The sequence below is a fragment of the Oncorhynchus masou genome, unplaced genomic scaffold (assembly GCF_036934945.1).
Source record: "Oncorhynchus masou masou isolate Uvic2021 unplaced genomic scaffold, UVic_Omas_1.1 unplaced_scaffold_965, whole genome shotgun sequence".
Taxonomy (NCBI): Eukaryota; Metazoa; Chordata; class Actinopteri; order Salmoniformes; family Salmonidae; genus Oncorhynchus; species Oncorhynchus masou.
The window spans coordinates 70,081-85,068 of NW_027016152.1; the positions used below are offsets into that span (position 1 = coordinate 70,081).

The following is a 14,988-nucleotide window of genomic DNA, read 5'->3' on the forward strand; positions in this document are numbered from 1 at the left end:
CCCTGCCCACAGTTAGACACTATACCCTGCCCACAGGTAGACACTACACTATACCCTGCCCACAGGTAGACACTATACCCTGCCCACAGGTAGACACTATACTATACCCTGCCCACAGGTAGACACTACACTATACCATGCCCACAGGTAGACACTACACTATACCATGCCCACAGGTAGACACTATGCTATAACCTGCCCACAGGTAGACACTATGCTATACCCCTGCCCACAGGTAGACACTACACTATACCCTGCCCACAGGTAGACACTATACCCTGTCCACAGGTAGACACTACACTATACCCTGCCCACAGGTAGACACTATACTATACCCTGCCCACAGGTAGACACTACACTATACCATGCCCACAGGTAGACACTACACTATACCATGCCCACAGGTCGACACTATACCCTGTCCACAGGTAGACACTACACTATACCCTGCCCACAGGTAGACACTATACCATGCCCACAGGTAGACACTATACTATACCCTGCCCACAGGTAGACACTACACTATACCCCTGCCCACAGGTAGACACTACACTATACCCTGCCCACAGGTAGACACTACTATACCCTGCCCACAGGTAGACACTACACTATACCCTGCCCACAGGTAGACACTATACCCTGCCCACAGGTAGACACTACACTATACCCTGCCCACAGGTAGACACTATACCCTGCCCACAGGTAGACACTACCTATACCATGCCCACAGGTAGACACTACACTATACCCTGCCCACAGGTAGACACTATAACCTGCCCACAGGTAGACACTACACTATACCCTGCCCACAGGTAGACACTACACTATACCATGCCCACAGGTAGACACTATATACCCTGCCCACAGGTAGACACTACACTATACCCCCTGCCCACAGGTAGACACTACACTATACCCTGCCCACAGGTAGACACTACACTATACACTACACTATACCCTGCCCACAGGTAGACACTACACTATACCCTGCCCACAGGTAGACACTACACTATACCCTGCCCACAGGTAGACACTACACTATACCCTGCCCACAGGTAGACACTACACTATACCCTGCCCACAGGTAGACACTACACTATACCCTGCCCACAGGTAGACACTACACTATACCACTATACCCACACAGGTAGACACTACACTATACCATGCCCACAGGTAGACACTACACTATACCCTGCCCACAGGTAGACACTATACCCTGCCCACAGGTAGACACTACACTATACCCTGCCCACAGGTAGACACTACACTATACCCTGCCCACAGGTAGACACTATACTATACCCTGCCCACAGGTAGACACTACACTATACCATGCCCATACCTATACTATACCCTGCCCACAGGTAGACACTACACTATACCCTGCCCACAGGTAGACACTACACTATACCCTGCCCACAGGTAGACACTACACTATACCCTGCCCACAGGTAGACACTACACTATACCCTGCCCACAGGTAGACACTACACTATACCCTGCCCACAGGTAGACACTACACTATACCATGCCCACAGGTAGACACTATACCCTGCCCACAGGTAGACACTATACCCTGCCCACAGGTAGACACTACACTATACCCTGCCCACAGGTAGACACTACACTATACCCTGCCCACAGGTAGACACTACACTATACCCTGCCCACAGGTAGACACTACACTATACCCTGCCCACAGGTAGACACTACACTATACCCTGCCCACAGGTAGACACTACACTATACCCTGCCCACAGGTAGACACTACACTATACCCTGCCCACAGGTAGACACTACACTATACCCTGCCCACAGGTAGACACTACCCTGCCCACAGGTAGACACTACCTATGCCCACCCACAGGTAGACACTATACTATACCCTGCCCACAGGTAGACACTACACTATACCCTGCCCACAGGTAGACACTACACTATACCCTGCCCACAGGTAGACACTATACTATACCCTGCCCACAGGTAGACACTACACTATACCATGCCCACAGGTAGACACTACACTATACCCACAGGTAGACCCACTACACTATACCAGGTAGACTATACTATACCCTGCCCACAGGTAGACACTACACTATACCCTGCCCACAGGTAGACACTACACTATACCCTGCCCACAGGTAGACACTATACTATACCCTGCCCACAGGTAGACACTACACTATACCCTGCCCACAGGTAGACACTACACTATACCCTGCCCACAGGTAGACACTACACTATACCCTGCCCACAGGTAGACACTACACTATACCATGCCCACAGGTAGACACTATACTATACCCTGCCCACAGGTAGACACTATACTATACCCTGCCCACAGGTAGACACTACACTATACCCTGCCCACAGGTAGACACTACACTATACCCTGCCCACAGGTAGACACTACACCTATACAGGTAGACACTGCCCACAGGTAGACACTACACTATACCCTGCCCACAGGTAGACACTATACCCTGCCCACAGGTATACACCCTGCCCACAGGTAGACACTACACTATACCCTGCCCACAGGTAGACACTACACTATACCATGCCCACAGGTGCACTATACTATACACTGCACAATACACTATACCATGCCCACAGGTAGACACTATACTATACCCTGCCCACAGGTAGACACTATACCCTGCCCACAGGTAGACACTACACTATACCATGCCCACAGGTAGACACTACACTGCCCACAGGTAGACACTACACTATACCCTGCCCACAGGTAGACACTACACTATACCCTGCCCACAGGTAGACACTACACTATACCCTGCCCACAGGTAGACACTACACTATACCATGCCCACAGGTAGACACTATACTATACCCTGCCCACAGGTAGACACTATACCCTGCCCAGAGGTATACACTACACTATACCCTGCCCACAGGTTAGAGGCCTTCTCTCTGGCCGGCACACGGGGGAGTTAGTCTTCAAGCAGATCCTTGGGGCAGGTGTGTCACGATACTGTTAGTCTATAGAGGTTCTGTGTAAACGGTTGCTGCAGGAGTTTCACCTGGCGTTTCCCTTAGTGGCTGTTCTTTTTGTCCAGCTCTTGTGTAAATTCCTCTCCTTTTCACCCTAGATGCAGTCTTTGCCCCCCAACGTGGCAGGAGGGGTGGTGTACGGGCAGCCGGGGGGACCCCCCAGTTACCCAGGCACCTTTAGCCCCTCAGGGTCAGTGGAGGGGTCGCCCATGCACAACGTCTACATGAACCAGCCTGGACCAGGACAGTACCAGGCCATGCCTCCAGGTTAGTACAGACCCCAATGAGTCAAATGTTTGTCTAGTTGAATAGCATGGTAGTTTGTCTAGGAATGTCTAGTTGAATAGCATGGTAGTTAGCCACGGGACCAGTATGTCTGGTTGAATAGCATGGTAGTTAGCCTAGGGATGTCTAGTTGAATAGCATGGTAGTTAGTCTAGGGACCAGCATGTCTAGTTGAATAGCATGGTAGTTAGTCTAGGGACCAGCATGTCTAGTTGAATAGCATGGTAGTTAGTCTAGGGATGTCTAGTTGAATAGCATGGTTGTTAGCCACGGGACCAGTATGTCTGGTTGAATAGCATGGTAGTTAGCCTAGGGATGTCTAGTTGAATAGCATGGTAGTTAGTCTAGGGACCAGCATGTCTAGTTGAATAGCATGGTAGTTAGTCTAGGGACCAGCATGTCTTGTTGAATAGCATGGTAGTTAGTCTAGGGACCAGCATGTCTAGTTGAATAGCATGGTCGTTAGTCTGGTGACCAGCATGTCTAGTTGAATAGCATGGTAGTTAGTCTGGTGACCATTGTGTCTAGTTGAATAGCATGGTAGTTAGCCTGGGGATGTCTAGTTGAATAGCATGGTAGTTAGTCTGGGGGCCAGCATGTCTACTTGAATAGCATGGTAGTTAGTTTGGGGGCCAGCATGGTAGTTAGTCTAGGGGCCAGCATGGTAGTTAGTCTGGGGGCCAGCATGGTAGTTAGTCTGGGGGCCAGCATGGTAGTTAGTCTTAGGGGCCAGCATGGTAGTTAGTCTTAGGGGCCAGCATGGTAGTTAGTCTAGGGGCCAGCATGGTAGTTAGTCTGGGGACCAGCATGGTAGTTAGTCTGGGGACCAGCATGGTAGTTAGTCTGGGGACCAGCATGGTAGTTAGTCTGGGGACCAGCATGGTAGTTAGTCTGGGGGCCAGCATGGTAGTTAGTCTAGGCGCCAGCATGGTAGTTAGTCTAGGGGCCAGCATGGTAGTTAGTCTGGGGGCCAGCATGGTAGTTAGTCTAGGCGCCAGCATGGTAGTTAGTCTAGGGGCCAGCATGGTAGTTAGTCTAGGGGCCAGCATGTCTTGTTGAATAGCATGGTAGTTAGTCTAGGGGCCAGCATGGTAGTTTCTGTATGGACCTGGCTTTGTGCTCAGGGGCAACGTCATGCTGAAACAGGAAAGGGCCTTCCTCATACTGTTGCCACCATTATTCCTCCTTCGCTGAACTTCCTCCTTCATGACCGTTGGCACTATCCATTGGGCCTGTTATCATTCTCCTGGCATCCTCCAAACCCATTGAGCATGGTGATCTTAGTCTTGTGTGCGGCTGCTCGGCCATGGAAACCCATTTCAAGTTCTTGTGCTGACGTTGCTTCCAGAGGCAGTTGGGAACTTGGTAGTGAGTCTTGCAATCGAGGATAGATGATTTTTACATGCTTCAGCACTCAGCTTTCCTGTTCTGTGAGCTTGAGCTCCTAGGTGTTTCCACTTCACAATAACAGCACTTACAGTTGACCGGGGAAACTCGAGCAGGGCAGAAATGTGACAAGCAGACTTGTTGGAAAGGTGGCATCCTATGACGGTGTCACGTTGAAAGTCTCTGAGTTCTTCAGTACGGGCCATTCTACTGTCAATTTTTGTCTATGGAGATTGCATGGCTGTGTGCTTGATTTTATACACCTGTCAGCAGTGGGTGTGGCTGAAATAGCTGAATCCACTAATTTGAAGGGGTGTCCACATACTTCTGTATATATTGTGTACATTAACTTTCTGTAACGTGACGCTCCTGTGTTTGCCTCCCTGCTCCAGACCCCAACATGTACATGTACCAGCCTGCAGGAACCAATGGGCAGCCTGCACCCCCTGGCCAGGCCCCGCCCACTACTAGCCCCGCCTACTCTAACTACCAGCCCACACCCACACAGGGATACCAGGTGAGAACAGAGGGGGGAATGTCATGCCTGTTACGATACTATTGGTGTTGAAATGGAAACGTGCTCGTGGACTTCGTCATGCTGAGTTTGTCGTCAAGGTAACTAGGTTTCCTCCTTAATGTGAACCACATGATGTAATGCCTGATGTCAAGTCCCAATGAGAGGCTCAGCAATACAGATCAAATCAAATGCTGTTTGTCACATGAGCCCTTAACCAACAGGTGTAGAGACCTTACAGTGAAATGCTTATTTAAAGCCCTCAACCAACAGGAGTAGAGACCTTACAGTGAGATGCTTATTTAAAACCCTTAACCAACAGGAGTAGAGACCTTACAGTGAAATGCTTATTTAAAGCCTTTAATTATATTCTTAAAACTGCATTGATGAATAAGTGTTAAGTAAAACAATAGAAAATAAAAGTAACAAATAATTAAAGAGCAGCAGTAAAATAACAGTAGTGAGGCTACATACAGGGGTACCGGTACAGAGTTAATGAGCTTAGGGCACGGTTAGCTGAGGTAATTGAGGTAATATGTACATGTAGGTAGAGTTAAAGTGACTATGCATAGATGATAACAGAGAGTAGCAGCAGTGTTAAAGAGGGTCTGGGTCGCCCTTTGATTAGCTGGTCAGGAGTCTTATGGTTTTGGGGGTAGAAGCTGTTAAGAAGCCTCTTGGTACACTGATCTCGACAAACCATTTCTGTATGGACCTGGCTTTGAGCTCGGGGGCAACGTCATGCTGAAACAGGAAAGGGCCTTCCTCAAACTGTTGCCACCATTATTCCTCCTTCACTAAACTTCCTCCTTCATGACAGTTGGCACTATCCATTGGGACCTGGTGCTCCGGTACCACTTACCTGGAGTCCTTTTAAAATGGCCTTCAGGTTTCATGTCCCTCTTTCATTTTGTGTCCCGGTCCTCACTGACTTTCCAAAGCTCCTCCTCCTCCTCATCATCATAGTGTGATGATGTTTATAAAGGGAGTCAAAGGTCAACGTGGCTCCTCCTCCTCCTTATTTAGCATCATAATGTGATGATGTTTATAAAGGGAGTCAAAGGTCAACGTGGCTCCTCCTCCTCCTCATCATAATGTGATGATGTTTATAAAGGGAGTCAAAGGTCAACGTGGCTCCTCCTCCTCCTCATCATAATGTGATGATGTTTATAAAGGAGTCAAAGGTCAACGTGGCTCCTCCTCCTCCTCATCATAATGTGATGATGTTTATAAAGGGAGTCAAAGGTCAACGTGGCTCCTCCTCCTCATCATCATAATGTGATGATGTTTATAAAGGAGTCAAAGGTCAACGTGGCTCCTCCTCCTTATTTAACATCATAATGTGATGATGTTTATAAAGGGAGTCAAAGGTCAACGTGGCTCCTCCTCCTCCTTATTTAGCATCATAGTGTGATGATGATTATAAAGGAGTCAAAGGTCAACGTGGCTCCTCCTCCTCCTTATTTAGCATCATAGTGTGATGATGTTTATAAAGGGAGTCAAAGGTTAATGTGGCTCCTCCTCCTTAGCATCATAATGTGATGATGTTTATAAACTGAGTCAGTCAATGTGGCTCCTCCTCCTTAGCATCATAGTGTGATGATGTTTATAAAGGGAGTTGAAGCTCAACGTGGCTCCTCCTCCTTATTTAGCATCATAATGTGATGATGTTTATAAAGGGAGTCAAGCGGCTCATGACTAGTGGTTATAATCTATTATAACCACATCATAATACATTCTACATGTAGGCTTTAAATCATCTGTTAGCGACGTCCGTAATGTTAATGTTTTCTTGTCATTGGTCTCAGCAGAACGTGGTGTCCCAGGCCCAGTCTCTGCCCCCATGTCCCAGCCTCCTCCCACTAACGGTATGTCCTACGTGGCCTACCCTCCACCCTACGCCATGCAGAGTATGATGGCAGCCCTACCTGGGCAGGACCCCAACATGCCCCCACAACAACCCTACATGCAGGGCCCAGGACAACAGCCCATGTACCAACAGGTAGGAGTTCTTGGTTTCTCTCTTCTCCCCTCTCTTCCTCTCTCTCTCCTTCCGCTCTCTCCCTCCACTCTTCCTCTCTCTCTTCTTCCTCTCTCTCCCTCCTCTCTTCCTCCGCTCTTCCACTCTCTCTCCGCTCTTCCTGCTCTTCCTCTCTCCCTCTGCTCTATCCCTCTCTTCCTCTCTTTCTCCCTCTCTCTCGCCCTCTCTTTCTCCCTCCCTCTCTCTCGCCCTCTTCCCTTCCTCTCTCTCGCCCTCTTCCCTTCCTCTCTCTCGCCCTCTTCCCTTCCTCTCTCTCTCACTCTCACTCTCTCTATATATATATGTATAATCTCTCACACTACTTCTGTCTTTCTCTGTGTAGATGGCTCCCCTGGTGGCCCCCAGCAGCAGGTTCAGCAGCAGCAGCCTCCGCAGGTCCATCCAGGCAGCGAGGCACAGCTCATCTCCTTCGACTGATCCATCCACCTGGCTAGCTCAGCTTAACATTACCACCTGCTGCTGGCAGGGTTCAACACACTACTACACCCTCTCTCTCCTCTTCTGTCTTCACCTCTCTCCTCTTCTGTCCTCTCTCCTCTTCTGTCCTCTCTCCTCTTCTGTCCTCTCTCTCTTCTGTCCTCTCTCCTCTTCTGTCCTCACCTCTCTTCTGTCCTCACCTCTCTTCTGTCCTCACCTCTCTTCTCCTCTTCTGTCCTCCTCTCTCTCTCTGCTGGGCTTGTGGCCTGGATTCCCCAACAAACACACATGTTTCTCACATTGTTTCTGTTTCTGTTACGGCAATGTTGTGAAATATTATAGTTCTGTAACAGACATGTTACCTCTCCTCCTAGGCATCCTCTCTCCCTCAGCTGACATGGCGGATGAGAGGAGTGAGGAGGGGGTTAGGTAGTGTTACTATGTACCATGCGTACCCCAGGGTTGTATTCACTAGGAACCTAGACGGGGAGGGACTACCTGAACTTATAAGAAACACTTCCCCTTTTAATGTGTTTTGCTACAGTGTTCTGTCCTAATCTCACCTCTCTGTCTCTCTCTGTCTCTCTCTGTCTCTCTCTGTCTCTCTCTGTCTCTCTCTGTCTCTCTCTGTCTCTCTCTGTCTCTCTCTGTCTCTCTCTGTCTCTCTCTCTCTCTCTCTCTCTCTCTCTCTCTCTCTCTCTCTCTCTCTCTGATAATGTATGTAGTCTTTCTCTTCTGAAACTAATATCTGAAGCTCATCTAGTCAGTGGTATAATAAAGGAACAAATCAAATATGAATGGAATCTAAGACAAGACCATAGCCGTCCTTTCTCATATTTGAATAAGCTAGTTGCATGTTGAAGTCGTTATTTCCATGAACATGTCAGGTGTTACAGCAGTAACTGTTCTGGGGTCATATTGTGGTGATTGGACATGTTTCATACTGCCTGATTGGTTGACAGGGGCTGTGAGAGTGACTGGAGAGATGAGTGAAGGAAAGATGTAGGACGGAGCACAGAAAGCACCTCTAACAGGTTCCAGGGTTCTAGTGAGAGTGTCAGAGACACACAGAGCTCATTTTAAAGTATAGATGGGTCATCTTATGTTGCTACGGCTTGGTAGTGTTTTTCACTAAAGCTTTTGAGTTGATGATTGAGAACTTGGGAGAAAGAAAGTACCCTTTTTTATTAAGGTTTTACACTTCTGACATCTTCTCACCAATCAGACTGGCTGAGGGGAAGCAGTATGGGACTACAATAGAACACTTACATCCAGTGTGGAACTACAATTCCCAATATTCACAGCTCCAGAGACCGATTACCACCATCACTCTCTCAAGGTGTCCCGTGTCGCAACTGTTGACATAATGGGTCTCTCCCAACAACTCCATTAACCACAATGCCTTGCATCACACTCCAGGAGGAACTAGTGTGAATATAACTTAAGATTACACATGTAGTTCCATTGCCAAATATTAACTAGCAGTTATCCAGAGGGTTGCAGTCGGGTCTATATGGCTGTTTACAAAGGCAGTCCCATTCTGATCTTTTGACCAATTAGTGGCAAAAGATCTGACCTGATTGGTCAAAGATCAATTAGTGTCAAAACCCCCAGAATGGGTCTGCCTGTATAAACACAGCCTATGAGCAAGTAGAGAGACCCTCTGACTGGGTGTGTCCTAAATAGCACTCTTTTTCCAGTATAGTGCACTACTTTTGATAAAAGCCCTATAGGTGTGTATCTGTGGGTGCTGAGGTGTAGACAGGGCTGAGGTGGAGTTATCTGTAGAGGGGGACTCTACATTAGATGGGCATCCATTTTGTTTCTGGTGCTAGTTTCAGTAAAGTTCGGTTTAATCACAAAGCCATTTCCTCAATTCCTCGGTTCCTTTCCTTGGTTCTTCTCTAGGAGAGAGAGAGAGGACGTAGGGGGGAATCAGGTAAATACCTTTTGAGATCCACCCTTCAGAGTGTCTTTTAGAACCCTGTGGGCCGGGAGTGGAGAGGTGGTGGTTGTCAGTTCTTCAGGGTATGTGCATGTGATGTAACATGTGATGTAACATGTGATGCAACATCCACCCAATCAGTGTCTTCTTATGGAACCCCCTTTGACGCCGTCTTTGAACTTATTTACTTCACCATTAATGATCTTCTTTCTGTCTGACTTCTTTAAAGTCATTTTAAGATTATATTTAATAAATATCTTGTTCTTCTCTTGTCCACCTGCTTTAGTGTGTTTTCTGTCATATTATCTTTGGAATCTGAAGTAGGCGGAGTGCCAGTCTGTTGTCATGCCAACTCCTTGTCACTCATTGCCATGCAGTTGGCAGGTGCACAAATAGATCTGGGACCAGGCTCGATGCATTGTCATTTAGGAGCAGAAAATTAAAGGGTACACATTTTTTTTTTGCATTAAACATACTTTATTTACATAAATACATGTTTAAAATATGGGTCATTAGGATGTCTGTTCAGATGCAGAAGAAGCCCTGTTTCCATGTCAACGTTTCCTGAAGACCAGGCATTTATTATACTGTTCCATCTCTATCTGGGAAAACAAATGAAGGCTTGGTCCTAAACATCCTTATAGAAGGACTGAGCTAGTAGCAGATATACCTTCTATATTACATATTCTGAAGGCTTGGTCCTAAACATCCTTATAGAAGGACTGACTAAACAGCTGATATACCTTCTATGTTACATATTCTGAAGGCTTGGTCCTAAACATCCTCATAGGACTGAGCTAACAGCAGACACCCATGTCACATGTTCTGTGTGTACAGTATAGTCCATCCTTATAGAAGGACTGAGCTAGTAGCAGACACCCATGTTACATGTTCTGTGTGTACAGTATAGTCCATCCTTAAAGATCCATTAGTTTATACATACACACCAGCAGACTGGTTAAAGAGGCTCACCATCCTCTCCATGCGCATCCCGTTCCCAAACGCCAGCTGTCTCAGAACATTGATGTCTGGTAGACCCCACCCTGGGTTCCTGTAGGGGAACAGAGCTGTCTCAGAACATTGATGTCTGGTAGACCCCACCCTGGGTTCCTGTAGGGGAACAGAGCTGTCTCAGAACATTGATGTCTGGTAGACCCCACCCTGGGTTCCTGTAGGGGAACAGAGCTGTCTCAGAATGTCGATGTCTGGTAGACCCCACCTTGGGTTCCTGTAGGGGAACAGAATGTCGATGTCTGGTAGACCCCACCCTGGGTTCCTGTAGGGGAACAGAGCTGACATGGTAAAACAGAGTGACGGTTGGGATTCATGACTTTGACCCTCAACCCTGAGTGAACTAATGGGAAGAAGCGATATGGTAGTAGCTCCGCATTGGCCAGCTCCTCTCTTATGATGTAATAACTCAGATCTGTCATAGTTCCTGGTCCAAGTCCTCCATACAGCTGGGGGTGATGGTGCCGTTGATGGCGTAGGGCTGGGGAGCGAGAGAGGTGTCTGACGTTAAAAAAACATCTTCCCCCCCATCCATGATACCTACCCCATGTGTGATCAAGAGACCATTTTGTCTAAGGATCTGGCCTGATCCTTTGACGACGCCCTGGGGAGAGAAACAGAGACCCAGACTCTGGCACTTCACACTGGCTATAAGTGACTGACACATCTTCACTCATACATTCATAGAACTTCACAGCCAAATATGATGCGTATAATGCTGATCTGACGTGTAAGGCCTACCTCTACGGTGTCGAATGAGCTGTACTGAAGCAGGTTAATGGCCACGGTGACATCACAGGCCCCGCGTGGAAGGCCCGCCCACTTCTCCCAGGGTTCGCTGGCGTCCAAGTGCACACGCTGCAGCACGGTCTTCACTTTGGTCGCCGCTATGTAGGATCTGACACTGCAAAATAACATCACACCCACTGGAGCCATGACCCCATAGGTTCCATAGACAGTATGACATGTTGGAGCCATGACCCCATAGGTTCCATAGACAGTATGACATGTTGGAGCCATGACCCCATAGGTTCCATAGACAGTATGACAGGTTGGAGCCATGACCCCATAGGTTCCATAGACAGTATGACATGTTGGAGCCATGACCCCATAGGTTCCATAGACAGTATGACATGTTGGAGCCATGACCCCATAGGTTCCATAGACAGTATGACATGTTGGAGCCAGTGCAGCCCGGCAAAATATGACATTTTATGACTTGACGCTCGTGGTCAGACAATAGCCTTGTTATTACATTGTAATTACCTTGTTGAAAATGTAATTACAATGTGAGCCTGTTTAGTGCGTCGGGATATAAGATGGATATGAGAAATACAAGAAAGCATCTGCTAACAACCAACAACCATACAGAATCAGAGTGGTCAGGTAACAAGAGGGTTCAGAGTAATGGACTGTTGCAGTATCTACATCTATATCAGGGCATCTATCTAATATATATATATATATATATATATATATACAGTGGGGCATCTGCCAACAACCAACAACCATACAGAATCAGAGAGGTCAGATAACAAGAGGGTTCAGAGTAATGGACTGTTGCAGTATCTACATCTATCTATATATATATTAGACTTCATATAGTTCTAGTATCTACCTCTATATCATGGCATCTATATATATATATATATATATACAGTGCCTTGCGAAAGTATTCGGCCCCCTTGAACTTTGCAACCTTTTGCCACATTTCAGGCTTCAAACATAAAGATATAAAACTGTATTTTTTTGTGAAGAATCAACAACAAGTGGGACACAATCATGAAGTGGAACGACATTTATTGGATATTTCAAACTTTTTTAACAAATCAAAAACTGAAAAATTGGGCGTGCAAAATTATTCAGCCCCCTTAAGTTAACACTTTGTAGCGCCACCTTTTGCTGCGATTACAGCTGTAAGTCGCTTGGGGTATGTCTCTATCAGTTTTGCACATCGAGAGACTGAAATTTTTTCCCATTCCTCCTTGCAAAACAGCTCGAGCTCAGTGAGGTTGGATGGAGATCATTTGTGAACAGCAGTTTTCAGTTCTTTCCACAGATTCTCGATTGGATTCAGGTTTGGACTTTGACTTGGCCATTCTAACACCTGGATATGTTTATTTTTGAACCATTCCATTGTAGATCTTGCTTTATGTTTTGGATCATTGTCTTGTTGGAAGACAAATCTCAGTCCCAGTCTCAGGTCTTTCGCAGACTCCATTAGGTTTTCTTCCAGAATGGTCCTGTATTTGGCTCCATCCATCTTCCCATCAATTTTAACCATCTTCCCTGTCCCTGCTGAAGAAAAGCAGGCCCAAACCATGATGCTGCCACCACCATGTTTGACAGTGGGTATGGTGTGTTCAGGGTGATGAGCTGTGTTGCTTTTACGCCAAACATAACGTTTGCATTGTTGCCAAAAAGTTCAATTTTGGTTTCATCTGACCAGAGCACCTTCTTCCACATGTTTGGTGTGTCTCCCAGGTGGCTTGTGGCAAACTTTAAACGACACTTTTTATGGATATCTTTAAGAAATGGCTTTCTTCTTGCCACTCTTCCATAAAGGCCAGATTTGTGCAATATACGACTGATTGTTGTCCTATGGACAGAGTCTCCCACCTCAGCTGTAGATCTCTGGAGTTCATAAAGAGTGATCATGGGCCTCTTGGCTGCATCTCTGATCAGTCTTCTCCTTGTATGAGCTGAAAGTTTAGAGGGACGGCCAGGTCTTGGTAGATTTGCAGTGGTCTGATACTCCTTCCATTTCCTTCCATTTCAATATTATCGCTTGCACAGTGCTCCTTGGGATGTTTAAAGCTTGGGAAATCTTTTTGTATCCAAATCCGGCTTTAAACTTCTTCACAACAGTATCTCGGACCTGCCTGGTGTGTTCCTTGTTCTTCATGATGCTCTCTGCGCTTTTAACGGACCTCTGAGACTATCACAGTGCAGGTGCATTTATACGGAGACTTGATTACACACAGGTGGATTGTATTTATCATCATTAGTCATTTAGGTCAACATTGGATCATTCAGAGATCCTCATTGAACTTCTGGAGAGAGTTTGCTGCACTGAAAGTAAAGGGGCTGAATAATTTTGGACGCCCAATTTTTCAGTTTTTGATTTGTTAAAAAAGTTTGAAATATCCAATAAATGTCCTTCCACTTCATGATTGTGTCCCACTTGTTGTTGATTCTTGACAAAAAAAAAAAATACAGTTTAATATCTATGTTTGAAGCCTGAAATGTGGCAAAAGGTTGCAAAGTTCAAGGGGGCCGAATACTTTCGCAAGGCACTGTAAGTGAAATAATCTCTCTGTAAACAATTGTTGGAAAAATTACTTGTGTCATGCACAAAGTAGATGTCCTAACCAACTTCAAAAACTACAGTTTGTTAACAAGACATGTGGAGTGGTAAGAAAACAAGTTTTAATGACTCCAACCTTAGTGTATGTAAACTTCCGAATTAGACTTTATACAGTTCTCGCATCTACAGTGAGGGGAAAAAGTATTTGATCCCCTGCTGATTTTGTACGTTTGCATACTGACAAAGAAAGGAACAGTCTATAATTTTAATGGTAGGTTTATTTGAACAGTGAGAGACAGAATAAAAACAAAGAAATCCAGAGAAATGCATGTCAAAAATGTTATAAATTGATTTGCATTTAAATGAGGGAAATAAGTATTTGACACCTCTGCAAAACATGACTTAGTGGCATTATTATTATGTTATTCTGTCTCTCGCTGTTCAAATAAACCTACCGTTAAAATGATTGAATTGTGTGAGTGGACTCCAGGTTAGCTGACTCCAATTAGCTTTTGGAGAAGTCATTAGCCTAGGGGTTCACATACTTCATCAGTCCATGGTAAGACAAATTGTCTATAACACTTGTATTTTCATCAACCAAATATATACTGTATTTATATAGTAATATATACTGTATTTATATAGTAATATATACTGTATTTATATAGTAATATATACTGTATTTGGTCCTAGCAGGGCCCACCTGTCACGGGACTCCTCTTTGATGTCTGACGGTTGCCAGGTGATGAAGGGCGTTGCCAGGTGATGAAGGGCGTTGCCATGGCGAAGTTTACCACATGCTTTCCGGTGCCAGAGCCCAGCTCTAAGGCAAACAGTTCCCTGTGAGACAGCTCCTCCAACACATCACACAACACTGAACACAACTCCTTCTGGTTCCTGTCTGCTAGAGGAGAGATTAGCATGGTCTGGAGGGGAGAGAGAGCGAGACAGATAGAGGGGGAAGATAGCAAGAGAGAGAGAAAGGTTATAACGCATAGACTATCAACCACACAGTCCAATCTGTGCCTACAAAGCCAACCTACAACAATTACAGACTAATG

At 46.1% G+C, this 14,988-nt stretch overlaps 2 pseudogenes; one reads left to right on the forward strand and one right to left on the reverse strand.

Annotated features, from left to right (window-relative positions):
• LOC135538438 (hepatocyte growth factor-regulated tyrosine kinase substrate-like) overlaps positions 1-9,883 on the forward strand; it is a 46,411-nt pseudogene extending 36,528 nt beyond the window's left edge.
• Positions 9,884-10,090: 207 nt separating this feature from the next.
• LOC135538439 (methyltransferase-like 26 B) lies at positions 10,091-14,850 on the reverse strand (annotated as a pseudogene).
• Between the last annotated feature and the right edge of the window lie 138 nt (positions 14,851-14,988).